This window comes from Tursiops truncatus, chromosome 14 (assembly GCF_011762595.2).
Source record: "Tursiops truncatus isolate mTurTru1 chromosome 14, mTurTru1.mat.Y, whole genome shotgun sequence".
Lineage (NCBI taxonomy): Eukaryota > Metazoa > Chordata > Mammalia > Artiodactyla > Delphinidae > Tursiops > Tursiops truncatus.
Genome location: NC_047047.1, coordinates 82,735,547 through 82,747,124, shown reverse-complemented (window position 1 = coordinate 82,747,124; position 11,578 = coordinate 82,735,547). Strand labels below are relative to the sequence as shown.

Sequence of the window (11,578 nt, the reverse complement as noted above, 5' to 3'; positions counted from 1 at the left end):
AAAAACCAGACCAGTATTACTGATGCTTCCTTCTGTTTCTGGCTCATTTGCACCGTTAACCTGCCACTTTTAAAGTGTTCACAGCTGTGGGCATTTGTGCACTTCTCTTTACCCATAATTCCCTTTACTTTATTTCCAGGGAAAATGAGAGAGAGAAAAAAATACATACATGAAAATCGTTTGAACCAAAAGCTCATTCATTCCTGTCTTGGCCTTCAGCAAATTCTTCCATCTACAAATTCCCTCCTTCTTTTGGAAAAACTTGAGTCTGGGAGCTGGAAGCTTCTGGGAGCTGGAAGCTTTCCTTCATACCGAATACTGTTCAATACCCTTTTCCTCTGTTAGCCAATGAACAGGGCAAACGTGCACGCCAAAGGCTTCAAGCTGGCCTGGGAGCCTGCGGATATGTGCGCATCCTGCCGGAAGCTGCAGAGCCGGGCAGGAAGTTGCAATTACGAAGAGGTTGGGCTTCTGCAGAAGCTGAGCAGTGCTGGCCTGAATAAACCCAGGCTTATCAAAAGAAGGGATATGGGAGTGAATCTGGTAATTAATAGGATTGCGGGTTTCAAAGGAAAAGGGAGGAGGCCAGGCCAGCTTTGTGGCGCCCAGCACTTTCCCTAAAGGCACAGACAGAAACAGGATAAACAGCCAGGGGGCAGGCGGGGATGGACCACGTCCAATTGTGGGGCAGGCTCTCTCCTCCTTTATGTCCTCCCAACAGTCACCTGTTTGCTCGAGACCCTTTCTCTTCTATCATTACTGACTCCTTAGCTTTTCGAGATAATTATCATTGGGGATGAAGTTTCTTACTCTTGGGTCCTAGCCAAGTGACCTTATTTTCAGAGTTTAAGGAAGATTTTCAAATTTCTCTTGTAGGTTCCAATTTCAACTCATTTTTAACAAAATTTTCTAGAAGCCACTAAACACTGAAATGTGTATTTCAGTAAAAGTGAATCCATTTCATCCCGAAGGCCAGACAGTGCAACACAGGAGAGCCTGGGGGTTACAGAAAGCCACACTACCCGAGATCTGCCCAGAGCCCGTCTGCTGTGGACTGAGAGTTCTCTGGGGACCGGCACACAGCCAGCGTGGCTGGCCACATGTGTGAGCCGCTTTGCTTTCAGAACCACCCGCCAACCCACGTGAGCCAGGAGCCTGGGCTCTCCATTCAGAGCCTACAAGTGTCTACTGAAGCGGAACAGGAAGGGGAAAGCTCAGAGGAAAGGGTTTCTCCCTCCCGTGACCCTGAAAGAGACCCAGTTGTAGCCTGCAGGGCTGGATGGGAAGACTTAGACAAAAATCACAGAACTGGGAGGACAAAAGGTCACACTGGGTTTCTATGGCATGGTGGAAAGCCAGCTCACCTCGTAGTCAAGAGAGCTGCCCTGGAACCCTATGAAACACCTGCTGTATTTCTGAGATCCACCCTGACCCTCGGTGTCCTCATTGGGACAAGGGCTGGGGCTGACGGAGTAGGTGACACGCCCTCCCTCGAATCCCCTGTCACTCCAATCCTGTTCCCTGACCTGTTCCTCCTCTTCCACTCCTCCGTGCAGGCTCCAGGGATCTCTCTGAAGGGTGAGTCATACCTGGTTACCCACCTGCTTCAAAGTCACCCCTGACCACCCACGTCAAGCATTTACCTGCAAGGAGCACCTGCAGCGTCCGTTCCGCACTCCTGAGTCCCCCAGCACGTGGCCTGGCCTGAGGTCCAGCTCCTCAATGACCCCTTCTGGTGCCCTTGTCCCCTTGTTTGGCTTGAATCCCCCACCCTGTGTTCAAATTCCTAAAGGAATTTGAGGTAGTGCCCACCTCCAATGGAGGAAGGAACGTAGAAGGCAGACCATCTAAGGTCTTTCCCCCACTGTCATCAGCATTGCTATCACCATCGCACACCACACCTACCATCTTCTAAGCCCATCTCCCCAGCAAGTCTCGTCTCCCATGACCCAGGTTATAAGGCCCCTGCTCTGGGCTTCCCAGCACCCCAGTCTTGCCTCTCTCCTAGAACTCACCATGTGGCATCACGACATACACCTTCATTCACCTGCCTCACCTTTCATCTTTGCTTCCTATGCTTCTGTTCTGGTAGGTGCCATAGCATTGATGCTCAAGATGAATGAATGAATGAATGAATGAATGAATGGGAGAAGGGACAGACACATCTATCCTACTGTGCGCACAGAGGTTCTTTCATTGTTGAGCCTCTTCTCAAGGACATCTGATGATGACAGAGCCCTCTCTGCTCCCCTAGGCTCCAAGGTGCTGAGAACCACGAGTATTCCTGTCTGTCCAGCTGCATCCTCCCTGCCACAGCTGTTGCCCACCCACCTTCAACCAGGAGCAGAGCGGAGGGGCAAATCTGCATGGCGCCAGCTTTAGGCCTCCTTTCACCTGGAACACTGACTGTTCAGCACATCTTCGCCCTGGAGATTCCCACCAGCTGGTTCACAAAACCGAAGGGCTGAGTTTTCTCTACAGAGAATGTCTTCTGCTTCCCCTTCAGAAAGGACACTGGAGTCTGAAGTACCCAGCGCAGTTCAGCTTAGCCTCTTTGCCTTGGAACCTCGTTTGTTTCCTCTGGGGCTATCAGGAATGAGGACCTGGCTGAAAGCTCTCATAAGGCAGCAGGGCCCTCTGCCACTCCTCCTTCCTGGAACTGAAGCTGAGTAGCTTTGTGCAAAAAGGGAGACGAGTGGGCGGACACCTTTCCTAAGCCTTGATAGCCACTTGAGACAGTCCTCAATCGTTCCTGACCTTCCCCCAATTAAATAACCTCAATTCCCTAAACTTTCTTCAAAAGGATCATCTACTCAGCAAGAGGAGAGAAATGCTCAGAGCCTTCAGAAGGCAAGGAAAGAACCAGGCTCTGTCCTGATTGAAGACACAACCAGTGAGATTGGTGAGCAGACTTGCTTTCTATAGGTAAGATTCTTTTTTATATTTATTTTATTTATTATCATCTATTTTTGGCTGCTTTGGGTCTTCGTTGCTGCGCGCGGGCTTTCTCTAGTTGCGGCATTTAGGGGCTACTCTTCGCTGCAGTGCGCAGGCTTCTCATGGCGGTGCCTTCTCTTGTTGCAGAGCATGGGCTCTAGGAGCACAGGCTTCAGTAGTTGTGGCACACGGGCTCAGTAGTTGTAGCTTGCAGGCTCTAGAGCTCAGGCTCAGTAGTTGTGGTGCACGGGCTTAGTTGCTCCACAGCATGTGAGATCTTCCCAGGCCAGGGCTCGAACCCGTGTCCCCTGCATTGGCAAGCGGATTCTTAACCACGGTGCCACCAGGGAAGCCCCAGAGTTGCTTTATAGGTGAAAGGAGGAGATAAACATGAAGATTTTCATTTTAGTGCAAATTACCGCGGCACAGCCCTCCTGGGGCAAATTCCCAACTTCCTGGTCCATCATGGACTAGCTCTGAAAATGCCAATTTTCTTTAGGTGACGAGTCAGAAATTTCAGGGCCTCATAAGGAGTGCTCCCCAGAAATAAATTTTAGAAGTGTATTATTTGACACCACTAATTTAGAGGAGTGACATTAAAACTAATGAAAAAGGGAACGTTTGTTTTCCCTCTCCCTTTTGAAATGGCAGCAATAACATTCCAAATTAAGGAGATTTCCAAAAGCATCATACCTTTGGGCAATGCAACAGGAAAAGATATTCTGCAGAAGCTGATCATCTAACAGGTCACACTGTACCTGCTTCCCATCAGGCTGTGGTTTCGCTATTGGGAAATGAATAAATCAGAGGCGTGATGGCCAACTAACATCTTTACCCGTCAGGCTTAGAAAGTCAGTTAATTAAAGCAACAAGGTGCTAACGGGTGTTTGCACTTTCCTCTCCCTGCTTTTTGTGCATCACATGCGCAAGTGGCTGTGTGGGCCCCCCACTCAGACCTCCTATTGTCCAAAGGCACCATTTAGCCAGCAAACCTGGTGGCTGAGTGCTGACTTTCTCAAGCCCGATGTAGAACCTTCTAGAGGTAGAAGCTGTGTCAGTTAGGTTAAATTAACTTAATGAAGTAAGGCAGTCAAGGTCTGACTTCAGTATATACATCCATGTCCTTTACTTTCTCCCGATGTCGTGGATACCTGTGAACTGGTTATGCGTCTTTCATCCATTATCTTATCTGCTGAGAAAAAAATAAATTCATTCACTCCGTGAGCATTCATTGAGGACTTCTAGGTGCTTGGCAGGAGCAAGGTGCTGGGAACATGGAACAAGAAGTCCCAAGCAGACCCCTAAGGAGCTGGCAGTGACCTGGCGAGGCAGAATTAGCAAAAGCCGCGTGCCAAATGCTTACCCTGCTTGTTTCAGCTTCAGGGGCCATCTACCCCAGGTAGGATGGGGCCTCGAGGGAGGAACAGCCCTCTTCTAACTGGAGGGTTAGGCCACAAAAAGGCTTTGCAGAGGCAAGTCTCAAATGAGAGATCTTCCAGGCTATACTGGGGAGGGGGCACGGGGCTCTGTGGAAAGCTGACAAGCACCAGGGTGGCCTACCCTGGCCTGTTCGGGGAGCAGGGATGGTTGTGAGTGACTGAACGCTGGATGCAGGGACCCAGGGACCAGGCCAGGGGATCAGGCTGAAGAGGGAGGCAGTGGGCGGCCCATGGAGCTGCTGCCTTGAAGGGCTGGGTCTTTTGTCCCCTGGGCGGGTCCACCAAATGTGAGAGTCTGAGAAACTCCTCTAGTGGCAGCTGAAGAAGAGAACTGAGCAGGTTCTTCCATCCCTCGCTCACCGTTTATGAGGAGGAACGCGCTGTGTGCCGCGGATGAGATTCCCCGGCCCCGGGACGGACACGAGGGCCATGCGTGTGCCGTTGAGCGGTCACTTCGCCCGAGGTGGACAGGCCATCCCTGGGATCCCACCGACTCTGAGATTCCCTAACGCTGATGTGCTGCGTCCCTGGAAGATGCTGCAGGTGGCACCAGGCGGAGTAGAAGGATCTCCTTTCCTCAAGATCTGCAGGTGGATGAAACCAACCGACTCAGCGGCTAACCGAGAATCGCCTGCCTGGTGACAGTCACTGCGGAGGACAAGAGATGAGTAAGAAAAGGCAGCTGAGGGCTTCCCTGGTGGCGCAATGGTTGAGGGTCCGCCTGCCGATACCGCCTGCCGATGCAGGGGACGCGGGTTCGTGCCCCGGTCCGGGAAGATCCCACATGTCGCGGAACGGCTGGGCCCGTGAGCCATGGCCTCTGAGCCCGCGCGTCCGGAGCCTGTGCTCCACAACGGGAGAGAACACAACAGTGAGAGGCCCGCGTACCGCAAAAACAAAACAAAAAAATAGCACAAAGTGACCTTCCGGGTTCCTTTTCGGCAGTAACATTTTATGAGTACGTGAACACAACAGATGAAATGTCCAGGCCTGATAATCCTCCCCCACCAGGATTCCAGGCAGCGTCCACTGCTCCCGTCTTGGACTTTCACCCAGCACTTCTGGCTCCGTTGCTTCCCCAACCCGATGCCCATTAACACCCCCTCCCCATCCAGTCAGGTGTGCTTGGCTAGCAGCCCAGGGGCCCAAAGCAGTAGCTGATGAGCCTTTAGCTGGACCCACTGATGGACACTCGGCTCCCTTTCTTCCAAAATCTGGTCTGGCCTGGTCTCCCGTGGCTTTGTTAACACTTGGTTTTAAGCTGTGGGTGGCAAACTATATCCTCTGAGGGTGCCTTCAGGACACAGGGGTCCCCCTCGGGTGGCTTTGGACGCTTATGTTGAAACCTGAGTGCACAGGGGACAGGGGAGGCTGCCAGAGGAGCTGCAAGGTATCCTCATCATTCCCTCCCTGGCCCAGGGACTCTCATACTGGGCAAGCATCAGAATCCCCCCGGGCGGGCTTGTCGGCACAGACCTCTGACCTCTCCCCAGGGCTTCTGACTCATGGGTCTGGGGTGAGGTCGGAGAATTTGCATCCCTGATGCTCCCAAAGGGCCCATGTCAAGGGCCACACTTTGAGAGCCGCTGCCCTAGTGCCCCAGTGAGACGGGCACAGTTCTGGCCCCTGAACATGGCCCCACCCCCCGGGTCTGTGATGAAAGCTCCCTGCCAGGGCCACAGGCCACCGCAGTCCCTCTGCTGAAGAGCTTATAGGACTCGGCCGGGAAGCAGCCCAGCCCAGCGCAGGTAGCTCTGAGGGGAGGGGGCCCAGGTGGACCAGGGAAGATTTGGGGAAAGTGACACTTGAGACTGAACGACAAAGGAGGGCCAGGCCACGAAAGGGAGAGGATGAAGGGAGCCCCAGAGAGGGGGACTGACGCAGGCACCCGCACCTGGCACAGGAGAGAACTCGGTGTCCCGGAGAGCAGCAAGCAGGTCGGGCAGGAGCTCAGGCTGGACGGTGGGCCAGGGCATGACCCACGGGGCCTTCGGGACAGCCAGAGTCTGGACATAACCCAGAAAGCAGGGGCTGCTGGGAGGGGTCGGAGGGAACAGCCCTTCGAGGGGCCAGGGCCAGGGGTCCGGGGACCCAGGATTGAGTGGGGAGAGTTGAAGGGGTGGGTAGCTCAGGCTGCTATCACAACATACCACAGACTGGGTGGCTTAAATGACAAACACTTCTTTCTCACAGTTCTGGAGGCCGGAAATCCAAGATCGTGGCCTTGGCAGAGTCCGTGTCTGGGGAGAGCCCTCTGCCCTCTGCAGGGCTGCTCCACACATGGGGTAGGGGCAGCAGGCTCCCTGGTGCCTCCTCTTCTACGGACACTCATCCCACCATGGCGGCCCCTCCCTCATCTAATCCCGACCACCTCCCAAAGGCCCACCTCCAAACACCATCACACTAGGGTTAGGGCTTCAACATATGAATCTGGGGGGGACACAAACATCCAGTCCATAGTGGGGCGGGGCGGAGGGGAGAAATCAGAGCTGACGTTTACTTCAGTTTCCAAAGGGCTTCACATGGGAAAAAGCCAGTACTGTTGAAGAAACATTGGGCCATCTCTGAGAAGCCCCATGCTATCTTCCCTGTACTCTGGTAAAGAGCAGGTCACCTCTAACTACAATTTTCTTTCCACAAGCAAACTGAAAGGAGGTACTGTCAGTTAAAAATTAAACAACAAAACGAAACTCAGACCATGTGAGTGTCATGTTTTTTTAAAAAGCAATCAATTACTGGTTTTCTCTTGATCCCGACAGGATCAAAAAAACATTTGGTAGCATTCCCTGACGGTCAAAATCCATTCGTAAATGGTTACACAGTCTGTGCCTCGCTGTGGATGTCCTGTACTTCCGTGTCGGCCCCATGTTATTCAGCTCTTCTCCTCCCTGGACTCCTTGCTCAGCAAACATTTTTCAGTACGTACACGCGGGCCTTCTCATTGCCCCTTTCCCACTGATTTGGGGGCAACTGAAGACACTGATCTCTTGTTTTAAAATAAGAATCAGTGAATGGACTTTGATGCAGAGAATGTCTTTTTTTTTTTTAATTGAAGTATACTTGATTTACAATGTTGTGTTAGTTTCAGGTGTACAGCAAAGTGATTCAGTTATACTATATGTATGCATGTGTGTATATATATGTATGTAGATATATACATATGTATGTATGTGTAGTGTATATTCTTTTTCAGATTCTTTTCCCTTGTAGGTTATTACAAAATGTTGAGTATAGCTCCCTGTGCTATACAGTAGGTCCTTGTTGGTTACCTATTTTATTTATAGTAGTGTATACCTGTTCATCTCAAACTCCTAATTTATCCCTCCCCACTTTCCCCTTAGAGAATTTTTCATTGCAGCCAACATTTCAAATGCATCTTCATCCATCCCTTCTCGTGGCCTGTGCCACGCACTGTTGTAGGTATTGGGGTACAGGGGTGCAAAGGATGAACCAGGCCCTGCTCCCGGGGAGCTCATGCTCTGAGAACATTACAAGGGCATTAGGAGCCGTTCAAGGAACCAGAGCAGGTCGGCACGCGAGGGGACACCTGCCTGAAAGCCACCTGACCCATCTGACCAGGGCTTAACCCTGAGCCCAAGGCTGACCCTTCAATGCCGCCCCCTTAGGACAAGCTGGACATCCTGCAAAACCTCTCCAAGCCAACCTCGGGCTCTCATCTCTTGCTCTCAGGAACTTCAAACATTCAACACAGAGTCAAGACATTAAAACAAAACACACACGCACACACAAAAAAAACCCTCTTCCAGTCTTCAAGCTCCACTTTATGACCTAAAAAGCAAAATCCTTCTAAAGCATAACAAGCTACTTCAGATGAAGAAAACAACGGACTCTAAAAGGCGAGGAATCCAGTGTATGTTCTCTGTCACGTGAGCACCAAATACCGAGAAACCATCCCAGGACGAGGAGGCCGGCCCAAACCAGCTGCTTCAAAGAGGCTGTTCTTTAGCGGAAGGCTTAACACAATGACCCTAGAAATGCCGAGGGGAAACAGTCCGAGAGCTCGCACTGGCTTTCCAAGGAGGGATGCCAGAAGGTCCCTCTTGGCAGGATTCACAGCATCAAAATCCCATTTGTAGAGAATGCCAAGTGTCAGTGGCTCCGATGGCCTTTTTAAAGATCTGTGCTTTCACGCCACTAAGAAAGAAAAGGGAACGAAAAGAAGCTAGAGATTCACTAAGCTTAAAAATTTCGAATAAAGGGTACCTTCCCCCCAGTGAATACAGCTGATGCCGCCATGGCGGCAGTGGCATCAAACCATTTGTGCTGCTTCCTTCGTGGCCGGCTGTTTGCTTTTTCAAGCCAGGAGGAGACACTACCATCGGACCCCTCTCCACAAGGAAACTCAGGGTGTTACTGCTTCTTCCTCCCCCACCCATCTTCAGGGCAACAGCTCTGCACTTGGGCCCCAGGGGGAAGATGCTTTCTCAGCTTGTCCTCTGCATCCTTGATCCGATCTCTCCAGTTTGGGCGTGAGGAAATCTGGGCCTTTTTCCTTTTCCCTGGTGCGTCTCATTTACAATGACTTTGCTAAGCAGTGTGAATGTTTACCATATGCTGGCCGGGTGGCAGAACATTTTGGCTCCCCTAAAAAGCCAGGTTGCTGAGTCACGCTGAGTCACTTGCCCCGAGAAATCCCCGGGGGGAGGGGATACAAAACAGCTGGGGCAAACACGGGGCCCTGGCTGGCCCTCCTCGGAGGGACCGGGGCGTGGACGGCGGAGCGGAGTCAGGCCAAGATTCCACAAGCGGCCGAAGCACCACGGCTCTCACCAAACAGCAAAGTCCTGTAAACGTTGAATTTCTAGAACTTTGCCTACAGAGGAGAATAGCGGAGATGGAGCCAGAGCAATGAGTGGGACTAAAGACACTTGTAGACAGAAATAATATTAAATAAAAGGCCGACAAGCAGAACTTGATCACTAAATGATTGCATACATTTGTTTTTGTTTTTTAATTTGTCCTCTCCAGTATTGTGTGGTGGACATTCAAAAGTCATGAACTAATTGATTTCGACTCTGAATAATTGTGTTTTTAAATGGAACATGGTAAATTGGGGTGGTTATTTCCTACAGTTCCTTCAATGTCCCCAAAAGTCAGACCCTTCATGGGATGATAAAATGGCCACTTCTAATCACCTTATGGCCATAAGAATCATCTTAATTAAAATGCAGGTTCCGTAGTCATCTTTCCACCTCTGCTAAGAAGCTGGGGGTCGCAGGAGTATATCTTAAAACATGATCCCGGGATTGCCCAGGAATCTTGTGGAAAAATATAAAGGGCTCAGCCCTATTCCTCACCCTACCCTCAAATTCTTATGGGATAGGTAAAGGTGGGGTCTATAAACCCATATATTCCAGAAGCGTCCAGATCGTTCCAGTTGGGTTTTCCCTGGCTCTGCTTACAAGAACAAAACAGCAAAGTCCCACCACTGCCTAGATGACCCTCAATTTCTGAGCAGACATGAAAATGTTGCCTGTGGGTTTTTGTTACTCTCTTCCACCTGAGAAAAACATTCCTCACTATTTCTCCCATACTTGACTGAAAGACTCAGATACAGTGTGTCCATCATCCCCGTCTTTACTCCCTAATCCTGGCACCCAGTGGCTCTGCGACCTCAGACCTGTTACTTAGCCTCTCTAAGTCTCAGCTTCTGACTCACTAAAACAGAGCCCCTAAAGCTCCTCTCGGGGTGCTGTCGGGCTCAGGTACACACCCTCGTGCAGGCTTCACGAGGACCCGGCCTTCTCCTCCTTTACTCAGGTTCCAGCCATGGAAGCAGGGAGACTGCTTTCTTCAAGTCTCTGATCCAATGTCACCTTCTCCATGCAGCCCACCAGGACCACCATCGAAACCATTACTCTCGTCCCCTGCTGCGGGCACTGCTCATTTCCACCCCTGCTTTATTGCCAGTCTTCACCGTCTTATAATAACCTCTGTGATTTACTCACCAATTTCATTTCTTTGTCTCTCCCCTCTAGAATGTAGCGTCCTGGTGGTCAGAATGTTCTTCTGTTTTGTTCACTGATGATTTCTAATTTCCTAGAAGAGTGCCTGGTACACAGTAGGTGTTCAGTAAGTACTGGACGGACGGATGGATGGATGGATGGGTGGGTGGATGGGTGGGTGGGTGGGTGGGTGGATGGGTGGGTGGGTGGGTGGGTGGATGGAAGGGTACCTGCCTTTGAGCTCTATTTCATCTGTGCCACCATTCACACTGGCTGCATGTCTGAGCTTGGAAAACCTGTCTCCTTTTCCAGATGAGGTAAGATATGATTACTCACAAGCCAGTCACTTCCCTCTTTAAAACCAGCTTTGTTGTTTTACTACTGACATGTTTTTGCCAGATCTGTTTGCGTGCTCCATAACTCATGTAAATGTTAATAAAGAAAACTATGAAAACAGCTTCCTACATGTTTCCTGTTCCAGGCATAATCACGTGAAAATGCAGTGTGCCGTGCGCGTGATGGAGTAACCCCCTTCACTGGGCTTCCAAATGACAGTCCCTCCCGGGGAAGACACCAATCCTAGATTTGTACATCTCCCCTTCCAACCCCAGTCTGTTCTGCACTTTCCCTGCATCACACACTTCCGGCCATGGCCTCGGTACTGGGGCCCCAGGCAGGCTCCTTCCAAGTGCTCGGGCGCTCCGCACGGGGTACGCTGCTCCGAGGACCGCCCGCACTCAGGGCCGTTCCAACCTCAGCACTTCAAACCCCACTGACAGCGGCACGGGCTTCTGTTCCTATCGGCAACCATCAGCCCATAAGGGGACCCTAAGGCACGGTGAGGATGGTGCAGAATACTTTATTTCGAAATGTTATATTTCGAACGCTTGTAAAATACCCATTGTCAATGTTTCCTCTTTTAAAGCAAGCATTTCTCCGGAAGATAATTAAATGGATTTGATACACTTTCAGAAAGCCTTAGGCAGTAACTCAGGACAGGGATGAGCCTTTGACGTCAGACAGGCCAGGGTCCAGGTTCTGGCTCCCGCCTCCTGGCTGTTCTGACAGGATGGGTGACAGGGCAGTCTCCCGGCAGGTGAGGCAGGAGAGCGCTGCGGCCCAACCCGCAGGGTCTTGCAGGGTTTAGGGAGACCAGGCCGTGAAAGGGCTTGTGCCAGGCTTGCGCTGGAGTGAGGGGGGCTGCGGGATGCCCCTCGCCACGCGGGGAAGAGGGCC

General features: G+C 51.3%; 1 long non-coding RNA gene across 1 annotated transcript; it reads right to left on the bottom strand.

Annotated features, from left to right (window-relative positions):
• Positions 1-1,116: 1,116 nt before the first annotated feature.
• Positions 1,117-10,473, bottom strand: LOC109551117 (uncharacterized). The gene is made up of 3 exons (XR_002177809.3): positions 10,346-10,473; positions 4,737-5,024; positions 1,117-4,126 (listed from the first exon to the last, which is right to left on the bottom strand). It is a non-coding gene; the product is annotated as an uncharacterized lncRNA (long non-coding RNA).
• Positions 10,474-11,578: the final 1,105 nt, after the last annotated feature.